Genomic DNA, 13639 nt, shown 5'->3' on the forward strand with positions numbered 1-13639 from the left:
ACATCCAGCTCACGGGTATGTTTTGTATGAAACACAGTGTCAACAAAAATAGTCACGATCCTTTAAACATTTATTATATCATATAAAAATTCAGAAATGTGACTTCTTTTGGAATAACCAAAGATTTGGAACCTGGTCACAATTAGCTAGAGTTAGTCGCTGTTGTTCTTCCCACGCCATGTAACAGGGCCTGAGATATTCAGTTCACAAGAATCCTCACCCAGCCTCTTGACTCATGTGTTTTACTTTTCTCACCCTAAGGTCATCTGAATATATGACTTCTGGTTTAAACAATCTACAAGGTCTCAATTCATCCTGCTGTAGAGATTTTTTTTCAATTATTTTATTATTTTATTTTATTTTTAACTTTTATTTCAGGGAGACATGTGAAAGTTTGTTGTATAGGTAAACTAGTGCCATGGGGGTTTGCTGTTCAGATTATTTCATTACCATGGTATTAAGCCTAGTACTCAATAGTTATTTTTCTTCTAAAATTAATATCTTTAATAGACAACATTCAAAAAGATGAAAATAGAAGTATATGCTCTAAATAATTATTGGCATAGAGGTAAAACAAAATAAACCCATGCTTTCAGGATACAGATTTTCAGGGAAGTGGAAGCAGTCTAGGCCAAAGCTACTCTTTGCCCACCGCTGATAACAAAAAATAGACAAATTGGCATTCCCTCCCTTCTCTGGTAGCGAAAACCTTTGCAAATGTCCAATATCATTGGTCTTTATGTTCTGTATTTTGCTATAAGCTAGTCCTTAGAGGAACCAGCATTATCAATGCAAGGACAGTGAAATGTTAAAGTGGAGTATGAATTTATCTATAAATGCCCAAGAGAGGTTAGAGTGGCATTATGGGAAGATCATGAGGCTGGAAGTAAAGATTCTTTTGTTTGACATTGGCTTGATGTCATTTTAGTCATGTGACCTAAGGGAAGTCATTTCCCCCTCTTGGTCTCTACATAAATTGGGTGTCTGGGATCAAGTTAAGGGCTGACATTCAATGACAAGATTTTAGATCAAGGATCCACTTCTCTTGGCCTCTCCTGTCTCTTAAGGAATACTGGCTGCATGAGCTATGCAACAGTACATGAAGCATGGAAGTGCATTTATACAAAGTATAGCAGTCAAATAGTTTCCCTGTAGTGCTGTGGAAAAAATCATCCTAGCTGTAATAGCTTATGAGAAGGGTTTTACTCTTACCTTACAGTTTTCTGTGTTTTGGCTGATCTAGCATGGGATTGGCTGAGTAGTTTTACTTCATACTATAGGTTGGCTCAACTTGGTGCCAGCCTGTGTTTGGTTTTTGTCTGTTCCACACGTACTTTTTCCTGTAGCCCTGGCTGCAATGGTAGCAGCTACCTACCCAAGACATGCTCTTCTTATGGCTTAATACTGGAGCTTAAAATCCAAACCAAGCCACGCAAAAACACTTAACAAGGCTTCTGTTCCATCATGTTCACTAATGTATTGGCCAAAGCAAATCACATGGCCAAGAATAACATGCTTGGATGAAGGAAGAGAATATTTGCTGAACAGTAATCTAAACTACATGCCAAGCAAGATCCACCATCTACAGACATTTTTATTAAAAAGTGTATTTTCATAAGTTAGTTAGTATAAACAATTGACTCAGAACCATTTTAAAGGGTTACTTTTAAAGATTAGTATCTGTAATACACATGGGGAATGTTCTGAAATGCTGAGAAAAAACTTTTTTTTTTTTTTCGAGGCATAGTCTTGCTCTGTCGCCAGGCTGGAGTGCAGTGGCGCAATCTTGGCTCACTGCAACCTCCTCCTCCGGGGTTCAAGCAATTCTCCTGCCTCAGCCTCCTGAGTAGCTGGGACTATAGGTGCATGCCACCATGCCCAGTTAATTTTTGTATTTTTAGTAGAGACGGGGTTTCACCATGTTGGCCAGGATGGTCTTGATTTCTTGACCTCGGGATCCCCCCGCCTTGGCCTCCCGAAGTGCTGGGATTACAGGCGTGAGCCACCGCGCCTAGCCATAGAGAAAAAACTTTTAATAATCTCATTTGTGCATGGAAAAATGAACCACTCTCCCACTAGAGTCCTAGAGGATTAGAGTAGATGTGCTTTTGGATAGGAGAAAGCAAACCACCATGGCATGTATGTATCTATGCAACAATCCTGCAGGATGCAGGATGTGTACATGTACCCCAGAGCCCAAATACAATAATAATAATAATAAAGAATGGCCAAGTAAGTATTGCTGGGGTCTGAATCTGATAAAAATGGCAATGTTCAACGTGATGACAACAGAAGTAAGGCTTATCTTTTTCAAAATTGTATTAGCTCAGACTCAACCATAATGTAAAAGTATGAAGCCCAGAGATGAGAATAGGTAAGAGAACCTAGTTATGTTATCCTTAAATTTTTGCACACATTGCAGATGGTAGTTTTTTACTTGCGTTAATCAGAATTCTTTCTTTTGGTTATAAGGTATAGAACTACAACTCTAACTGGCTTTAGCAATGAAGAAAATTTCTGGTTTCACATCCTTCAAGGGTCCAGAGGTAGCTACAGATTCAGGTATGACTGGATGCAGAGCTTTCGCCATCTTCACTTGTAGGGTTCATTACCCTCTTTGTTGGCTTAACCCAAAGGAAAGTTTCCTTTCCCCAGTAATGTTTATGAAATTTTGGAATAGCAGTTCATTGATCTGGCTTGTAGCGTGTAACTAATTCTTCCCCAATTGAGTTCAAGGACTGAAATCAGCTACCTGGCCAGCCTGTGTGTTGTGCCTTCTCCTGCAGCTGACATGAGATGTTAGACTAAGCTAAATTGCCTGGACTAAGAATGGAGAAATTTTTATTAGAGGAAAGTACAAGGGCTCTTTTCCAGAGAAAGGGGCAAGGATGTTGGACAGATAAAAACAACAGATGTCTATTACAATATCTGCTCATCAAAGATGAACAATGCATTAGGGTGAGGGACAATTTATGAAGCAGAAGTATATTGAAAGCTATTGACCAAAAACCCAAAATGTTGTAAATGGTATGGTGCTATATGAACATTGCCTCTAAATACCAGCGGAGAGAGTGACATTTGATGCATTTGTTGTTTATTTGTAGATGTTAAGAAGGACTTTTCATTCATTTGGGCCCAACAGCAATGTTAACTCTCAGCCAATAGCATAAACATGTCACTAATTTATATCTGATGACTTGTTGATGACGAGTTGACCCAGCTTATTAGAGTATGGGGGTGACATAGCCAAACCATGGATTCAGCATTCATGAGGGAAGTCAGTCATTTTACCATGTAGCTGTATATAAATGTCAGGATTAAAATGTGATTAAAAATAAATATTTAAAAAGATATGTTCTAGGCCAGAATGTGTCTTCATACTTTTTTTTCCACTGGCAGGGAAAGGAGGGCTCTTATTCTTAGTTCCACATGAGATGGCAAAATCATCTAAACTTCTATCATTGCCTACAGTACTTTATGTATAATTACATTGTTTCTTCAAGGTGCCCTTATTATTTCTCCTCTCATTTTTCCCAGGAGACATGCACCAGGAGGAGCTGGCGAGTTTCCTTGGCAAGAACAGATGAATAAATAAGAAGCATGAGCATGCGACTTTTAGCTGAGGTGATTCGTCAAAAACCACAGCACTGTGGCTGTTTTCAGATTTTAAGGGTTATGTTCAACCTCAATCAAGGGGAATTTTGAAAGCTGTTATAAATCATCAAATAAATTGAGAAAAAGATTTTGGTAGAACGTGATGTTACTTGTTCATGTATGGCTGAATATATTAACCTGAAGGTTTTTCTAAGCTATGCTAGTGTTAGACAATGGTGATTACCTACTCGTGTTTGTCTAACATATTGAGAGGTGAGTGGCATTCAGTGAGGAATCCCATGATGAATGATTGGCTTTAATCCTTAGGAGAGGTCAAAGTATCTGAGCAAGAGGCCCCTGAAGAACAGTCACTTGTTATAAATACCAAGTGGTCAATGTAGATACATTGGATTTTACAGTAGGAACTGGGTTTATAATGCCTTTGCGATTTTTCAATTTTGTAGGGGCAACAATGCATACTATCTGTGTCTAGTTATTTCTGTTTTCCCTTCAGATCTCCTCTCCACAGTTCTCCTCTGTGTGCTGTTCCTGGAGATTGGCTTTTATGGACCACATCAATGAGATTCATTGCTTTATGCCGTCCCACTGGATTTAGCCAACAGGAAGTGCTGTTTAAAAACTTGGAGAGTGGGGTGGGAGAGTCATTTCAGGGTTTTCATTTTCCTGAGCCAGGCTCCCTTTCTCCTGGCTCATTACATATTAACATCATTTCTTTCCCAAATGCTGTAGCTCCCATCAGAAAGCCCTCTCCAGATTCTATTAACCTCGCTATTCCCTTTTAGGCCTAACAGGATAACAACTCTAGTCTGTTGCTAGTCCCGTGGGCTTCACTATGCTTCATTTGCTTGATTCTCCCATACATTTGTAAGTAGTCCCTCAATAAAGTCTCAATTACTCTATCTGTGTAAACCATCTCTTTCATGCTACATCCTGACTGACATATCACTTATGTAAAAGATGACACACGCTGTACATATGATACATTTACATTCAAATTATGACATATTTAAGTATAGCATTTGTGATGAATGTAATGAAAACAAATAGCCTTCTGAGAGGTTGGCTAGGTGAACACAGTAGCCAACATTAACAAAACAAAACAAAAGAATGCAACTTAGAAGAACAAAAATGTGACATATATTGGGGGCAAAAGAAATGATACAAAGAAGAACCATGTTAAGAGTCATGGAAAAAATTGCAAAATCAATTTGCAATTTTGGGAAAAGTCTTCAGGGCTAAACAACTGGAATTCAAATTGTCAACAACCAGGAAATCCTAACATCTAAGGGCTAGGAAATTACAAAAAAGGAAGAGGCAGAGAAGGAGGATGAGGAGAAGAAGGAGGAGGAGGAAGAGGAGGAGGGCTCACTGAAGGAAAAAAATATAAAGGCTTAGGAAGGCAGGATAAAGGTTACAAGACCCTTCTGGGTGACAGCACTCAGAACCACCACCTGGTACAGTAGATGGTGGCTCTGTCCATGGTGCTGGCCAAATTCACAGAGCTGAACGTTTCTGCCTCTGCAGATCAGGTGAGCTGAAAGAATTCTTAGTGTCTAACTGATGTGTTTTCAGACTTCCCAGGAAATTACTTTGTAGTAAAGACATCTTTCAGCAGAGCAAATTGTGCCAGGCTAAAAGAAGAAGGGGTGGTGTATCTCATTTATCTCCCAGCTATTACGTGTTTCTAGATGACTGATACTAACATTACTACCACCAGCAATTGATCTGAGAATATTACTATGCTAAAAACAATTTACCATGAAGATAGGCACAAATGTGGTGACTCTGAGAAGCAATTTCAAAATAAGAGGTTAGGATGAAAATAAATCTGAAGTTCACGAGATGGAAATACTCCAAATGTGTATAAATTTTGGGATAAGTTTCTTCTAATTCTTTTATTACTTTGTCCTGGGCAAAAATGGTTATTTTAAGTAATCACATGTTCCAAATATGATAACAATTATTAAAATGAATAGAATGAGAATAAATTAGCAGGCACAACAATGAATATTTTTTGCGTGTGGAAGAAATAGCAACTTAAAAATAAGATTTCACTCTGTTATTGTAACACAGCCAAAGAAATAGGTGTTTAAAATGTCTTCTTTTGTATTTTTATGGATTCAGGGGTACATGTGCAAGTTTGTTACATGAACGTATTGCATAGTGGTGGAATTCGGGCTGTTTTTTCTTTAAGCTATCTTCAATCTGATCATTCTTAAGAGAAATAAACATGTAGTTTCTCATAAAATTATTAAATGTATAATCAGTAAGAAAAATTTATCCATTTGGCAGTTTTGCAGCTTTGATATTAAATATCTTAAATTTAAAGTGTAAGATTTAATGCTATTGGGAGCATTGCAGTGGCTTCTGAAGTCTTATCCTTGCATTGAAACAAATGGTGTGAAGATAGGAAAGGAAAACTGGAATAAATTGCAGTTTTATGAGGACAATGGCAAACTAATGAGACCACCAAACAGAGGCAGGAACTGTCTTTCCAGCTTCATGATCAAGTCATTAAAAAGAACAGTATAGGTTTACAATCACATATCCAACCATAATCACTTGGAAATTCAAGCACTTGAAAGTCACCTTGCATCCTACCTCTTATATGTAGAACATTCTACCTCTTGTCATTCATCTTCTGATTTTGGAAAAGTCTCTGGTTTTGGTGACAAGAATATTAAAGGATCTTGGGACACAGATTGTCGGCCTTATCAAAATGGTGATAGACGAACTGTATAACTTTTTGTTACACAGGTTTTTCTCAAAAATAATACATGAGCTATCTGGTCCACAGGATTATTTTGGGTTTTAAATAAGTGTGTATATATATATATATATATATATATACACACACACATATAATGTAATATATATAAATATATATTATATTATATATCCTTACATATTATATATTATATATATAACATATATAATATATAATATGTATATATTATATATAACATATAATATGTATATATTATATATACAAATATATACATATAATATATAATATGTATATATGTATATATAATATATAATATAATATATAATATATATTATATTGTATATCATTACATATTATATACAATAATGTATATTATATATAATATATACATATATTATATATGTATATTATATATACATATATAATATATATGGGATATGTATATAATATATATACATATATAATATATATGGGATTTTATATATATATATATATATATATATAATTGGGAAAGCTCAATTCAGGTCCCAAGGGCTTTAATAAAATCTTCTGATCTCTGGTTCTACATATATATATATATATATATATAATATACATTATATAATACATATTATATTATATATCATCACATATTATATATAATAATGTATATTATATATTATATATGTATAAATTACACATATTATATATTATATATATTATACATATAATATATATAATATATAATATATATAATATATATAATATATAATATATATAATATATATTATACATATATATTATACATATTATATATTATATATACATATACAATATATAATATACATTATTATATATAATATAATATATTATTATGTATTATATAATGTATATTATATATATTTTATATATATATATATATGTAGAACCAGAGATCAGAAGATTTTATTAAAGCCCTTGGGACCTGAACTGAGTTTTCCCAAACCTTAACTGGGTTTGGCCTGTAGGAATCTTTATCCTCCCCAAAACATCTGAAAGTTTCTGGAGATTACTCATTTTTACTTGCCTTTATTGCTGGACTTCCTGTGTACTAATTGGCTACTCTGGAAAGAATTGCATTAACTGAGACATGGAACTCAAGACCCCCTTAAATTTCCAGTCCCAAACCTACATCTCAAACTCATAAATATACTCAGGAGTACTTTTGCTCTGGAGTTAGTAGGAGGCACTCCTTAGGGAAAGCAAATGTGCTATGAAATGGAAGTTGGTGATGAAGATAATGAAAGTGATGGTGGTGATGGAGATGATGCTAACGCATTGTTCTTGTGCAAAAGAAGATTGCAATGATTTTCAGTCACTGTCCTCTACTCTCTCATTTTGCCTTATATTTTCAAGACATCCAGCACATAAGAACTTATAGTGTAAATTAAAAGTTTTATTGCTGGATGAAATATATTCCCTGACTTCAGTAATCATGTAAAATAGCTAAAATGATTCAGAGTGCTCACTATGCATAAAGTATCAGGCACTGTTTTAGTTCCTTACATATGCTAACTCCTTTAATACTTGAAATGAGGCTTTGAAGTAGATACTTTTCTTATCCCCATTTTACATGTGCTAAAACTAAGGCACAAAGAAATTAAGTTGTTTCCTGATGAAGGTCACTGGGCCAGAATTGAAACCCATGGAGTCTGCCACCCCAAACCTTCCCTGAGCCCATGCTCTTAACTGTAATGCTGTGACCCTATTCGTCTTATCTCCACAACCAGGAGAAAGAGCGTGCACTTCTTAAACACATTTGGATTGAAATCTGGATTCCACAACTTCCCAGCTATGTGCATTTGAGACAGTTACTTCACCTCTGTAAGCCTCAGTTTCTCTGAGAATTCAAGTCCAAGTGATAGAATTCATTTGAATCAACCATTTACTTATTTGCTGAGTACCTATGAGCTTAGAATTAAGCTAGGTGCTATTAATTAAACCACCTATGGGCAGAGAATTATACCACCATTCAAAGGTTTTGCTCACAAATACAAGCATAAAGATGCTTAAAAAGACTTGTTTAATTGGAATAAATTTTCCTGCAGCTGGCCCTCAAGCATTCCAGTTTCCCTTAAGAGGACAAGAAAGGCTGTTATGGGAGAAATCCGTCTTTTTGCTTTTCACTTTCTCCCTATATCCCAGTGTATCCTTTTAAAATGGAATTTTCTTTATTGTATTTCTGTGGCAAAGGCAACTCCTTTGGAAATCTGCCATCTATAGTTACTTTTGCAGATCATGAATGTACTACAGGACCCTCCCTGAAACCTAGACACTGAATATTCAGTAGCCTAGTGGGTCACTAATGCATGTGGGCAGGAAAGTTGCCTTTTCATATCACTACATTGATACCACCAGGAAAAGAGCCTTCTGATTATATTGATGGTCCCCAAATGCCAGTGGGACCTCAACCTCAGCTGGTGTCCAGGCTGTTGACACCATAGTGAGAATGAATTCAAGATTAGTCTGAAAATAGTGAAAGTACTGAGATTTATAGCAAAGCACAAAGTACACACTCAATAAGGGGAGCACGCACTTGAATATCAAGAGAGTGAGTCATGCTGCAGGGCTTGGGGCTTGTATCTTTACGGCACTGGTGGGTGTGTGATTCAGTACGTTAATGATCACAGAATGAGGTCCTATGTGAAACCTAGGCCAAATCCAGTACCATGTTGTGCCCAATTGATCTTAACCAGCCTGGCCCATACCCTAGTTTTTCAGGGTCTCATCAGTTCCTAGCTTCTGCAACTATTTCAATAGCTTCGTTTTGCCAGTCATGCTAAGCTGCTGCCTGGAATTTTCTATTCCCCTGCATTCACTCTGTATTATTCCTGTCTCATTGGCTGTCAGTTGGCTGCTTGTGTTAGCATGGAAGACCGATTCCTGGAAGACAGGAGACACTGTGTGTTGGCTCTGGGCAAGGGGAAGGCAACAGTTTCAAGAGACAGATTGTGACTGTTCTTTTTTCCTTCATCTTTGAGTTTGATGGTAATAAAGCACATGACATGGATTGCCCACTCAGATCACAGTCTCAGGCTGCTAAATAATCTTGAGGATTTATAAAGGCAACACACATATCCAATGAAGAGAAGCCACAGAACAAAGAACACAATTCTTTCTGGTGACAGAGTTCTGTCTCAAACTGTGTAATCACCAAAGCTTTTTAGATCAAGGGAGGGCAAATGAAAAAGAAAGGCTTAAACAAACATGCAATCTGAGGCTTCTGGGTTCATGATCAGTGGGCATGAACTGAACAGCAGAAAGGCTGCATTGAGGCTGAGCATCCTTCAGCATGGCTTAAATCAAGGCCAGGTTGCTTTTCTATTAAATAATGAGTCATTTTTTTCAATACTATGGTTTCCATCCTTCTATTTTTCCAAACATGGAAACTTCTCTCCACTATGGGGATGGAATCCTTATAATGAAATCTGAAAATTTAGGAAAGTCAACTTTAACTCTCTTCTTCCCCTAAAGCTTCTCCTCTCCCATCCACATTGCCCCCGCCTTTACATGAGGTTTAGCATGGACCACGTGGTAGTCTGGGCTGTATTGGCACTGCCATTGGATGCTATAGGAGGAAAACAGGAGGACCTAGTAATGCCTTCAGAGGAGGTCAAGCCCAAAAGCTGGGGTTAACTGGTAGCTGGAAAAGCTGATAGAACGGGGGGACAGAATTTGGAGGGAAACGGAGGAGAGAGTGTGGGTTGCCTGACTTGGGGGAGAGGTGAAGGCAAAACCAGTGATTTCTACATTTTGTAATCGCTCAACAAATGATTGTAGAATTGTATTGAGACCCTAAACTTTACATTTCTCATTAAAATATAAAGGAGACTAACTAGGGGGCATAAGGGACTAATGGTTTACTTTTCACAGTGACAGAGGGACCCTCTCTCTAGAACCATTTAGGTCTGCTGGACATCTTCGAATTAGAATTGCTCTCTAATCTTCAGGAGAGATTGATAGCATGCAAGCTATTTTTATCTTGAGTTTTGGTTAAATGTTGCTAACAGAAGCTGCTTTGGAGATGAATGTAGAGTACCAACAAAGGCCTATTAATAATCTTTATTATATTATTTTTCTCATTTAATCTTTACAACTGTATGCTTTGGTCATTATTACCTTATTTTGTTGGTGAGAAGACAGGCTTGGCGGACTTTTACAGCAGCCGACTGTAACTCAAAACAAGGTCTCCAGGCCTCCAAACCCTTATATTATGTTTTGCCTTAAGGCCCCAATTTCTGCAGGGTATGGTCAGCGGAACACACACAAGAAAAGTAAAGGATGAGGCTCATTATATCCTCTGGATAAATAAACTGACCACAAGTCAGCTTTTCATTATGAAGTATTTATTTACAGTTCTGTAGTGTGTCCCTTTCCACATGGGGGAAGCACCCAGAGAAGCATCAGTCACGGTCTGTTTATACCCTTGGGAGCTCAATATTTGGTTGGGAGGATATAGTTTGGACACATGAGAAGGTAACCATTGGCTGAATTTTGAAAGCGCTATAGATTAAATCAGTGTAGAGAGGTACTGGAACGGGCGGTGAGGGCTTCCTGAAGGAGGGAAACCTTGATATAAGCCAGGAAGGGAAGATAGGGCCCAGACGTGAGACGACTGATGAAGGGGCTGTCAATGGAGGGGTAATGATAAGATGCCCATGGAGATGTCTCAGTTAGAAGTGAGGTGTCAGTGAATGAAAAAGAGGATGATCAGCCTGGAAATGGATTTTTGGGCAGAATATGAACCAGCACTAAATGCCGAGGAGAAAAAGTTGGCCTCTATCCTGTACACCACACTCTCTTGTTCACATGTTCTATCAGTAAAGTACTTTGGCTTGCACCTAAGGTGTCTGTATATGATATATATGTAATAATACATTACACATATTATGAGATATACCCCAAAATAATAGTTGAAAGTAACAAATTAAGGTGAAATAGTTGTAAATGTCTTGAAAATTGAGGTGAGTAATATATACTTTAGTTAAGATTCATTGTTATGAAATAAAAGATTTAAATCCATGTATCAAGTAGTCTTGTATTTGGACATTTTTTCTTTTTTAAAAATAATTTTAATCCCAAACTATTGATTTGAAAGTGCAACACTATTTTTATTCTTTAGGGGCTTACTCCTAATGTGTTAAGACCAACTGAGTTAATTTGTCTCCCTCAATGTCTGAAGCTTGCCAATAACTACGTCATTGCTCTGGAGGAAAAAAGAAGAATCATAATTTCTTGCTTTGTTTCTCACTTCACCTCCAGCCATATTGGGATTATTTGGAATTTTGATTGAACATTCTTATAGATATACTCGTTTACTACCTCTTTCTTTAGAAATAAACATTGCACACTCTTTCTTCCCATAGACTGTGGCTTTCTGTTGGGTTGATTTCTCTTTTCTGAAGAATGTCTCAGCAAAGTGCCTTTGTTGTGTGCTCTTCTCCCTGGGACCTCATGTACCTGAAGATATTGATATGTGGCTTTTGCAATTACATTTTTTGTTGTATATAAGATTCTAGGTTTTAAGTTTCAAATGATATTTCATCTTCTTACTAGATTTTTAGGCAAAATTTTTCTACAATACAAAACTTCTGTGCATACTTACTAAATTACTTGTACTTAAAAAATGACCTTAGAAAATAAGTTGTTTACTATAATTGAGGGAAGTTACCTATAATACGACTTGCCAAAGTGTTTCAGCATCCTAAGATATTCTTCAACAGTCTAAGACACTTTTTACTCTTCAATGTTCTTCTCATTTCTATTCCCTTAGAAATAAAAAGAACTTAAAATTATATTACCTATGAGAATAGTTTTCAGTTCTGATGTACCTACAACTGAACAGATCATTGAAATAAAACAATAGCCCACAGTGCTTAAGCACAAAGTAGAAACTCCCGAGATTTAATTTACCTACTGGTTTTTGCAATCATTACCAAATGCATCTGAAGTATCACTGGATATAAAGTACTCAACTAAGTTATTTTTGAAAACTGTGTTATGATTTTAGTACTGTTTCTGTTACAAGTAGCTTTACAAATATCTGTTAGCCCAATTATGTATCTGTGCATTTGTGAATTACTGTAGAATTTGTTAAATGATGTAACGTGTTGTTGAAGAAATATTTTCTTGATTTTGAGATATGGGAAAATAACGCAACTGTAAATGTTATCCTATTTATATCTTTGTTTGTAAGAAGTGACATATCTGATCCCCAAATTCAAGAAATGATAGATCCTGATTTACATAGTAACATCTCACCTCTGATGTCTTAAAGTGATTTTTGTTCTGTTTTGTTTCTTGGCCATTATATCCTGTCTAATGCCTAAATGTAGCTAATTGCACAGTGACATTTATACCACTCATTATAGTTTAGTTGAAAATGTCATGAAGGATGCAACTATTTCTTATGTAAGTTTTGAAGTGTAACTCTTCACACACACACACACACACACACACACACACACACCCCGGAGCCTTCTCAGCTCTGAAACAAAAGCTTGTCTCATTTGTAAAAATGTCTTAATTTTTCGCAAGAAAAATGTAGCTCGCCCTTCCTCCCTTCCTTCCTTCCTTCCTTCCTTCCTTCCTTCCTTCCTTCCTTCCTTCCTTCCTTCCTTCTTTCCTTCCTTCCTTCCTTCCTTCTTCTCTTCTCTCTCTCGCCTTCTCTTTCTTTCTTTCGTTTTGCTGCTTACAATAGGCATGCTTTATTTTTTAATGGAAACATATAGCTCTTAATAAAGTAAGCCAGTTTTGAGAAACGTGTGGATGTTTTAATATAGACTCTTAGAAGCAGACCAAGAGAGAAGGATTCACGTGTAATTTATGAGTGTTCCCAGACACTCTGATTAGGAAGTGGAGAAAGCAGGACAAGGAAGGGAAAGAAGTAAAGCAACTGTGTGATTTCAGGAAAAACCGTCACTTCAGCCTGGTCCTGCAGGGCAGCTCTGGAGTATCAATTACATCATAGATTTTGCCTCTGTGGGAGCTGTCATTGGCTAAGGACCAAGTCGCGGGAGTGCAAAACCCCAAGTTCCCTGTGTAAGCAGCTCTCATATCCTTGGGGCAGTCACTGTAAGCATCACCAGTGCGGCTTTTAGAAGTAAAAGCACGCAAAAGCTGGGAAGGGGCACACAGAAATGTAAAAATGGATTCCCAAAGTCTCTGGGCAGAGAGCACGCACATTGTCCGCTTCACCGTCCCTCCGCATTCTTATTTCCATTCTCGATGCCTTTGTGTTTCTTCTCAGAATGCTCACTGAAGGCCGGGCGCAGTGGC

The 13639-nt window shown here is 36.8% G+C and overlaps 1 long non-coding RNA gene across 1 annotated transcript; it reads left to right on the forward strand.

The window, feature by feature from the left end:
- The first annotated feature begins 2477 nt into the window (after positions 1-2477).
- On the forward strand, positions 2478-4502 carry LOC119466968. Its single transcript, XR_005195479.1, has 3 exons — positions 2478-2562; positions 3538-3624; positions 4109-4502. It is a non-coding gene; the product is annotated as an uncharacterized LOC119466968 (long non-coding RNA).
- The last annotated feature ends 9137 nt before the right edge of the window (positions 4503-13639 follow it).

Source organism: Cebus imitator, unplaced genomic scaffold (assembly GCF_001604975.1).
Source record: "Cebus imitator isolate Cc_AM_T3 unplaced genomic scaffold, Cebus_imitator-1.0 Scaffold246, whole genome shotgun sequence".
Taxonomy (NCBI): domain Eukaryota; kingdom Metazoa; phylum Chordata; class Mammalia; order Primates; family Cebidae; genus Cebus; species Cebus imitator.